The sequence below is a fragment of the Hylobates moloch genome, unplaced genomic scaffold (genome assembly GCF_009828535.3).
Source record: "Hylobates moloch isolate HMO894 unplaced genomic scaffold, HMol_V3 SCAFFOLD_7, whole genome shotgun sequence".
In the NCBI taxonomy this organism is placed as follows: Eukaryota; Metazoa; Chordata; class Mammalia; order Primates; family Hylobatidae; genus Hylobates; species Hylobates moloch.
Genome location: NW_026652282.1, coordinates 129,611,698 through 129,620,941, shown reverse-complemented (window position 1 = coordinate 129,620,941; position 9,244 = coordinate 129,611,698).

Genomic DNA, 9,244 nt, shown 5'->3' with positions numbered 1-9,244 from the left:
AGGCATGGTGGCACATGCCTATAATCCCAGCTACTCGGGAGGCTGAGGCAAAAGAATCGCTTGAACCCAGGAGGCAGAGGTTGCAGTGAGGCGAGATCATGCCATTGCACTCCAGCCTAGGCAACAAGAGTGAAACTCCGTCTCAAAAAAGAATATATATATAAAAAAAAGAGCCTGGAGGCAGAGGGACTGTCCAGAATGCTGTTGATTCATTTATTTATATTTTCAAAAATATATTTAGGTGTGAAATTATAATGGTCTGGACTAAGACAGTGGCAAACAGGATGGACAGAAGGTTTTATGCAATAAAGATTTTTGTAAAGTGCAATTGGAAGACTCAGTGATTTGTTAAATACAGAAAATGAAGAAAAGAAACAGCCATTATGGAAAACAGTATACAGGTTTCTTAAAAACACTAGAAATAGATCAACTGTACAATCCTGCAATCTCACTACAGGGTATTTATTCGAAAGAAAGGAAATCAGTCATCTAAGGGATAACTGCACCCCCGTGTTTATTGCGGCACTATTCAGAATAGTCAAGATATGGAATGAACATAAGTGTCCATCAGCAGACACGTGGATAAATAAAACATGGTGTATACACACAATGGAATACTATTTTGCCACAAAAAGAATAGGATCCTGTCATCTGCAGCAACATGGATGAGCCTAGAGGACATTATACTAAGTGAAATAAGTCAGGTAAAGAAATATAATATGGTAAGTTCCCACTCATACGTGGAAGCCAAAAAGTTGATCGCATAGAAGTAGATAGTAGAATAGTGGGTACTCTAGGCCGGGAAGGGTAGAAGGAAGGGAAGGGGAAGAAGAGGTTAATAGCTACAAAATTATAGGTAAATAGGAGGAATAATTTCTGGCATTCTATAGCCCTGTAGGGTGATTATAGTTAACAAAAACTTACTCTATATTTTCAAATAGCTAGAAGAGAGGATCTTGAATGTTCTCAACATGCAAAATAAATATTACTTGTTAGAGGTGATAGATATGCTAATTATCCTGATTTGATCATTACACATTGTATACAGGTTTGGAAATGTCACACTGTGACCCATAAATATGTACAATGATTATGTGTCAATTAAAAAAAGAAGAAATAAAGTGAAAAATGTCTTGGATTGTCTTGTAGAATGTTTGAGGTGCCATAAAGAGTGTTCCTCTCCCAAGACAGGTACATGAGTCAAGAACTAAGAAGCAATCAGTTGTTTATTGATGATAAACATGATTTTCTCTTTACATGGAAGTCAACATATACACTATTGCAGTAAGATCTCATGTTTTCACCTACCAAGTTCGGGTTATTCATTCAGCTAATACTTATTTATTGAACCCTGACTGCCATATGCCAGTCACTAGGCCAGATAGCAAGGATAGAGTATTAAAAAAGAGATTCATTTCTGCCATCACAGAGCTTTTTACCAAATAATCTGTTAAATTTATATTCCAATGATTTCTTGTTTGTGTATTTTTCTTCATTTTGAGAAATTTGTATCATGGTATGGGCTGTAAATACGTGTTACCTTGTTAAATTGTAAAGCGACTAGGAGAGACGTATGCATTGCCACTGTTTTCAATACTCACTTTATATCCACTCTTCCTTATAGTAACAGAAAATCTGTTTAAAAGAGCTTTGCCAACTGATTCCCAACACTTAGCCAAGTTGTTACGATCAAATAAAGACAGGCATTTTCAGCATGGAGATTGCTTTTTCAATTCAAATCAGTGATGATTATTTTAATATACACTTCTCTTTAGAGAGATTTCTCCAGTACAGTATGTGTTGCTAAATGAAGTGTGTCTACCTATTGGTTAGGGACAATGTTGAGCATATAGAAAAGGTAAAATGCTCAACCCAGGCAAGAAAAAGAAGAGTGTATCTATTTATTGCTCCATATCCTTTGACTTATGGAACTTGTTATTGTGATCTCCAGAAAGAACTGTGGTGGTGACTTGTCAGGCCTCTCTCTGGTGATACACTTGCAACCCTAAGGCTTTGGTGGGACCATTTAAAAGTAGCGAGTTTGCCATATACTCTTACTATCCAGCCTGAAAAGGTGGCTACCAGGAAAAAGAAGGTCCCAGGTTCCTCTTCTGGTCACAATTGAAGATCAAACAGAAAACTGATACGTGAATGCCTTCACTGGAATGTTGGTTTCAATTGTGAAATTGAAATCTCTGTAAAACTATGGATGAAACTGTATGAAAGATTTATTCATAAATTATAAATTATAAGTTATAACATATTTATTTATAAATTATAAATTATAAGTTATAACTTGTATTTATTTATAAATAAATTACAAATTACTATAAATTATATATTACTTATTCATTTCAAAATGCTTACTATATTTCTCCCAGTAGGAAGATTAATAAGAAACCCTCATGATTTGCACCAATCAGTCTGGATGGTAAGCTACGTAATCATCTTATATTTTCTAAAATCTAATATATTTTTCCTTTCTGAACCATTCCCATATCCATTTGTTAGAGACAGCAGAGAACAAAGACAGAAGCAACATGGCTTCCAGAAAAGCTGCAACAGGCCTGGAGTGCCTACCTCCATATTCTTTATTATGTGAAGAAATAAAGCTCTTAAGTGCCATGATGTTTGTTTTGGGGATAGGGGTGGGTGTTTCCTATATTCAGCCAAATACAGTCACTATAGTAATAGAAAGACATCATCCAGGACAAGGGTTTTTCCTAAACATACACATTTTTTAAAAAATCCAAATACGCACATGATTTTTAAAAGCCTGCTTAATACATGAATGTGATATACGATCCAAATAATTTATAAAGGGTGTACAGTAAAAGTTCAGTCTTCTTCCTACCCTCCACACTAACTCTCCTAATTCAGCTCCACAGGGGCAACTAATAAGTTTCTTCCGCACCTTCCAGGAGTTTTCTATGCAAACTAATCCTATGCTGAAGCCGGCTATACACATATTTTTTTACCTTGAATTTTATCACTTAAAATGTGTCTCCATATTATAAATCACTGGACTCACATTAATGGCTGCATATTACATTATATGGGATATATTGTCATTTGACACGTCCCCTTTTAATGTACTCTGTGGACAATTAAGTCGCTTCTATTCTTTTGCTATTATAAACAATGCTACAGTGTAGTAGCATACCAAACATAAGATGGGACAGTGGGAAGAATGAGGAAACCTTGACAGGTGGTATTTTAACACTGGCATAATTTAAAATTAGATGCATGTGATGCTAATAAAAACAGACTAACATTTAGTCAATTTATTATTGCTCAATTTCCTACCAACAAGGTATTCCTTTCTCTTTCCTTGTTAAGTAACCATTTTAGTAAATAACATTGAACATACTGCTTTGTACATATATGCAAATTTATACGCAGTAAAATTTTGATAGATACTGACAAATTGCCCTCCAAAGTGGTTGCATCAATATACGTTTTCACCAGGAAGAAATAATAATGTCATATTTCCCACATCTCCAACAATACTGTGAAATGTTGAGCTTATTTGTATTGTTCCATACTGATAGGTAGAAATGGTCTTTCTTAATTCATATTTTTTTATTATGCATAGCGCTTAGTATCATTTCACATGTTTATAAACTGCTCTCCCTGTCAATTATCTCTTCATGTGTTTTATTTTTATGGAGATATAATTTACATTCCATAAAATTCACTCACTTAAAGTACATAATTGAATGTTTTAGAACATTCACACGGTAGTGCAAATACCACCACTATCTAATTCGAGAACATTTTCTTCACCCCCAAAATATAGCCAATACTCAGTTGCAGTCATTCTCCATTGCCAACTCCCTCAGATCCTGACAAGCACAAGTATACTTTTTATTTTATTCCTATAGATTTGGTTCCTGTGAAAATTTCATTAAAGTTTAATTGTATAATAGGCAATGTTTTGTATCTCAGTTCTTTCGCTTAACGTTATCAGGATTCATTCATGTGGTTGCATCATTCCTTTTCTTTTTTTTTTTTTTTTTTGAGACAGAGTCTCGCTCTGTCGCCCAGGCTGGAGTGCAGTGGCGCAATCTCGGCTTACTGCAAGCTCCGCCTCCCGGGTTCACGCCATTCTCCTGCCTCAGCCTCTCCAAGTAGCTGGGACTACAGGCGCCCGCCACCACGCCCGGCTAATTTTTTGTATTTTTTGTGGTCTCGATCTCCTGACCTCATGATCCGCCCGCCTCGGCCTCCCAAAGTGCTGGGATTACAAGCGTGAGCCACCACGCCCGGCCGCATCATTCCTTTTATATATTTTGGATACTCACCACTTATCAGATGTGTGGCTGACAATACATTTTCTTCCATTCTGTAGGTTGGCTCTTCACTCTGTTAAATGGTTTGTTTGCTCTGTGGAATCTTGCTTTGTGGGTTTATATCAAACTAAAGAATACTTTTTTTTTGCCTAAGCTTTTAGGGTCTAACAAAAAACTTAAACTTATTGCCCAGACCAATGTTGCATAGCTTTTTTCCTAGGATTTCTTCTAGTAGTTTCACAGTTTTAGGTCTCATAAGTCTTTAATCCATTCATTAAGGATTTTCATGTACAGTGTGAAATAAGAGTCTCAATTCATTCTTAGGCATGTCTATAACCAGTTCTCACAACATCTTTTATTGAGACTGTCTTTTTCCCATCATGTGTTCTTGACAGCTTCATCAAAAATCAGTTGGCTGTAAATGAATGGGTGTGTTTCCGGGTTCTCTATTCTGTTCCATTGGTTATCTATTTCAGTACCAGTGCCATTTTGTTCATATTATTGTAGTTTTATAATATAGTTTGAAATCAGTTCGTGTGATGCATACAGCTTTGTTCCTTTTGCTAAAAATTGCCTTAGATACTCAGGGGTTTTTATGGTTTCCTACGAATTTTAGGATTGTAAAATCATTATTAAAATTAAGTGTAAATATTTTTATTTTGCTGCTTGTGCTTTTGGTGTCTCATCTAAGAAAACAATGCCTAATCTAAGTCATAAAGATTTAGGTTTGCCAAGCGTGGTGGCTCACGCCTGTAATCCCAGCACTTTGGGAGGCTGAGGCGGGCAGATCATGAGGTCAGGAGATCGAGACCATCCTGGCTAACACGGTGAAACCCCGTCTATACCAAAAACACAAAAAAATTAGCCAGGCATGGTGGTGAGTGCCTGTAGTCCCAGCTACTTGGGAGGCTGAGACAGGAGAACGGTGTGAACCTGGGAGGCAGAGCTTGCAGTGAGCCTAGATCGTGCCGCTGCACTCCAGCTTGGGTGACAGAGTGAGACTCCATCTCAAAAAAAAAAAAAAAAAAAAGATTTAGGTTTATGTGTCAACTAAGAGTTTTATAGTTTAAGCTCTTATATTCGGGACTTTGATTTTGATTTGATTTTTAAAAATCATTTCACATTATATTTCAGATTCAGGGGGTACATATGCAGCTTTGATTTACTGTGTGATGCTGAGGATTAGAGTATGATTGATCCTATCACCCTGGTGCTGAGCATAGTAACCAAAAGTTAGTTTTTCACCCATATCCAAACCCCTCCAGAACCCCTCTAGTAGTCCCCAGTGTCTACTTTTGTCATCTCTATGTCCATTAGTACCCAATGTTTAGCTCACATATATAAGTGAGAACACGTGGTATTTGGTTTTATTTTTCTGCATTAATTTGCTTAGGAAAATGGCCTCCTGCTCCATCCACCTCCCTGCAAAGGACATTATCTGGTTCTTTTTTTATGGCTTCATGGTATTCTTAAGTATATATGTACCACATTTTCTTTATTCACCATTTCCTTTTTTATTATTATACTTTAAGTTCTGGAGTACATGGGCAGAACATGCAGGTTTGTTACATAGGTATACATGTGCCATGGAGGTTTGCTGCACCCAACAACCCGTCATCTACATTAGGTATTTCTCCTAATGCTATCCCTCCCCTAGGCCTCCACCCCAACAGGCCCCAGTGTGTGATGTTCCCTTCCCTGTGTCCATGTGTTCTCATTGTTCAACTCCCACTTATGAGTGAGAACATGCGGTATCTGGTTTTCTGTTCTTGTGTCAGTTTGCCGAGAATGATGGTTTCCAGCTTCATCCATGTCCCTGCAAAGGACATGAACTCATCCTTTTTTAAGGCTGCATAGTATTCCATGGTGTATTTGTGCCATATTTTCTTAATCCAGTCTATCATTGATGGACATTTGAGTTGGTTCCAAGTCTTTGCTATTGTGAACAGTGCCACAATAAACATACGTGTGCATGTATTCACCATTTTCTTTATTCCACCGTTGATGGGAATCTAGGTCAATACCATATCTTTGCTACTGTGAATAGTGCTGTGGTTAACATGTGAGTGCATGTCTTTTTTCAGTAGAATAATTTATTTTCTTTTGAATATATACCCAATAATGCGATTGCTTAGTTGAATGGTAGTTCTGTTTTCAGTTCTTTGAGAAATTTCCAAACTGTTTCCCACAGTGGTTGAACTAATTTGCATTCCTCCCAACTACATATAAGCATTCCCTTTTCTCTACAGCCTTGCAAGCACCTGTATTTTTTAAACCTTTTAATAAAACTGTTCTGTCAACTACAAAAGGAAGCCCATCAGACTCGCAGAGGACCTTTCACCAGAAACCCTACAAGACAGAAGAGATTTGGGGCCTAATTCAACATTCTCAAAGAAGAATTTCCTATCTGGCCAAACTAAGCTTCATAAGTGAAGGAGAAATAAGATCCTTTGAGGCAAGCAAATTTTGAGAGAATTTCTTACCACCAGGCATAGCTCCTGAGAGAAGCACTAAATATGGAAAGGCAAGACCATTATCAGCCACTAGAAAAACACACTGGTGATACTATAAAGCAGTCATGCAAACAAGTCAGCATAATAAACAGCTAACAACACAATGACAGGATAAAATCCATACATGTCAATACTAACCTTGAATGTAAATGGGCTAAATGCCCCAATTAAAAGGCATAGAGTGGCAAGCTGGATACGGAACCAAGACCCGATGTTATATATATATTTTTTTCTTTTTTTGGAGATGGAGTCTGGCTCCATCGTCCAGGATGGACGGCAGTGGTGTGATCTCAGCTCACTGCAACCTCTGCCTGTGGGGCTCCAGTGATTCTCTCATGCCTCAGCCTCCCAAGTGGCTGGGATTACAATCACATGCCACCATGCCCGGCTAATTTTTGTATTTTCATAGAGACGGGGTTTCCCCACGTTGGTCAGGCTGGTCTCGAACTCCTGACCTCAGGTGATCCACCTGCCTCGGCTTCCCAAAGTGCTGGGATTACAGGTGTGAGCCACCGCATCCAGCCCCCATGTTATACTTTCTTCAAGAGACCCATCACACATGCCATGAAGCCCACAGGCTCAAAATAAAGGGATGGAGAAAAATCTATCAAGTAGATGGAAAACAGAAAAAAGCAGGGGTTGCAATCCTAATTTTAGACAAAACAGATTTCATATCAACAAAGATCAAAGAAGACAAATAAGTAACCAAATGGTAAAGGGTTCAATTCAAGAAGAAATCCCAACTATCTAAATATATATGCACCAAAACAGGAGCACACAGATTCATAAATCAAGTTCTTACTGACCTTTAAAGAGAGTTATACTCCCACATGACAATAGTGGGAGAATTCAAATACCACTGACAGTATTAGAACACAGAGGCAGAAAATTAACAAAGATATTCTGGATCTGAACTCAACACTGGACCAAATGGATTTCATAGGCATCTACAGAACTCTCCACCAAAAAACAACAGAATATGCATTCTTCTCATCTGCACAGGGCACATACTCTAAAACTGACCACACAATAGACATAAAACTCTCCCTAGCAAGTGCAAAAGAACTGAAATTATACCAACCACTATCTTGGACCACAGCACAATAGAAATAGAATTCAAGACTAAGAAAATTGCTCAAAACCATACAATTACATGAAAATTAAACAATCTGCTTCTGAATGACTTCTGAGCAAATAATAAAATGAAGGCAGAAATCAAGTAGCTCTTTGAAATTAAGGAAAACAAAGATACAACATAACAGAATATCTGGGACACAGCTAAGTCAGTGTTTAGAGGGAGAATTATAACACTGAATGCCCACATCAAAAAGTTAGAAAAATCTCAAATTAACAATCTAACATCACAACTAAAAGAACTAGAGAAGCAAGAGCAAATGAACTACAAAGTAAGCAGAAGACAGGAAATAACCAAAATCAGAGCCAAACCAGAAATTGAGAAAAGGAAAAAATTCAAAAAATAAAAAAGGAGCTAATTTTTTTCAAAAAATTTAAAAAAATAGAGACTGCTAGCTAGACTAATGAAGAAGAGAGAGAAGATCCATATCAATACAATCAGAAATTACAAAGGGGATATTACCAATGACTCCACATAAATACAAATAACCATCAGAGACTATTATAAACACCTATATCCACACAAACTAGGAAATCCAGAAGAAATGAATAAATTCTTGGACACATACACCCTCCCAAGACTGAACAAAGAAGAAATTGAAACCCTGAACAGACCAATAACAAGCTCTGAAATTGAATCAGTAATATATAGCCTACCAACCAAAAAAAAGCCCTGGACCAGACACATTCACAGCCAAATTCTACCAGATGTACAGAGAGGAATTGGTACCATTCCTACTGAAACTTTTCCAAAAAATTTAGGAGAATGAACTTCTTCTCAAATTATTCTATGAGGCTAGCATTATCCTAATACCAAAACTTGGCAGAGAAACGGCAAAAACAAAAAGCTTCAGGCCAATATCATTGATAAACATTGATGCAAACATCCTCAAATAAATACCAGCAAACTGAATTCAGCAGCACCTTAAAAAGCTAATCGACTGCAATCAAGTAGGCATTATACCTGGGACGCAAGGTTGTTTCAACATTTACAAATCAATAAATGTCATTCATCACATAAACAGAACTAAATGCACAAACCACATGATCATCTCAGTAGATGCAGAAAAGTCTTTTGATAAAATTCAACATCCCTTCATGTGAAAAACTCTCAACAAACTATGTGTTGAAGGAACATACCTCAAAATAATAAGAGCAATCTATGACAAACCCACAGCGGTCATCATACTGAATGGAAAAATGTTGGAAGCACTCCCCTTGAAAACCAGCCCAAGGTAAGGATGCCCTCTGTCACCACTCGTATTTAACGTAGTATTGGAAGTCCTGGCCTGAGCAATCAGGCAA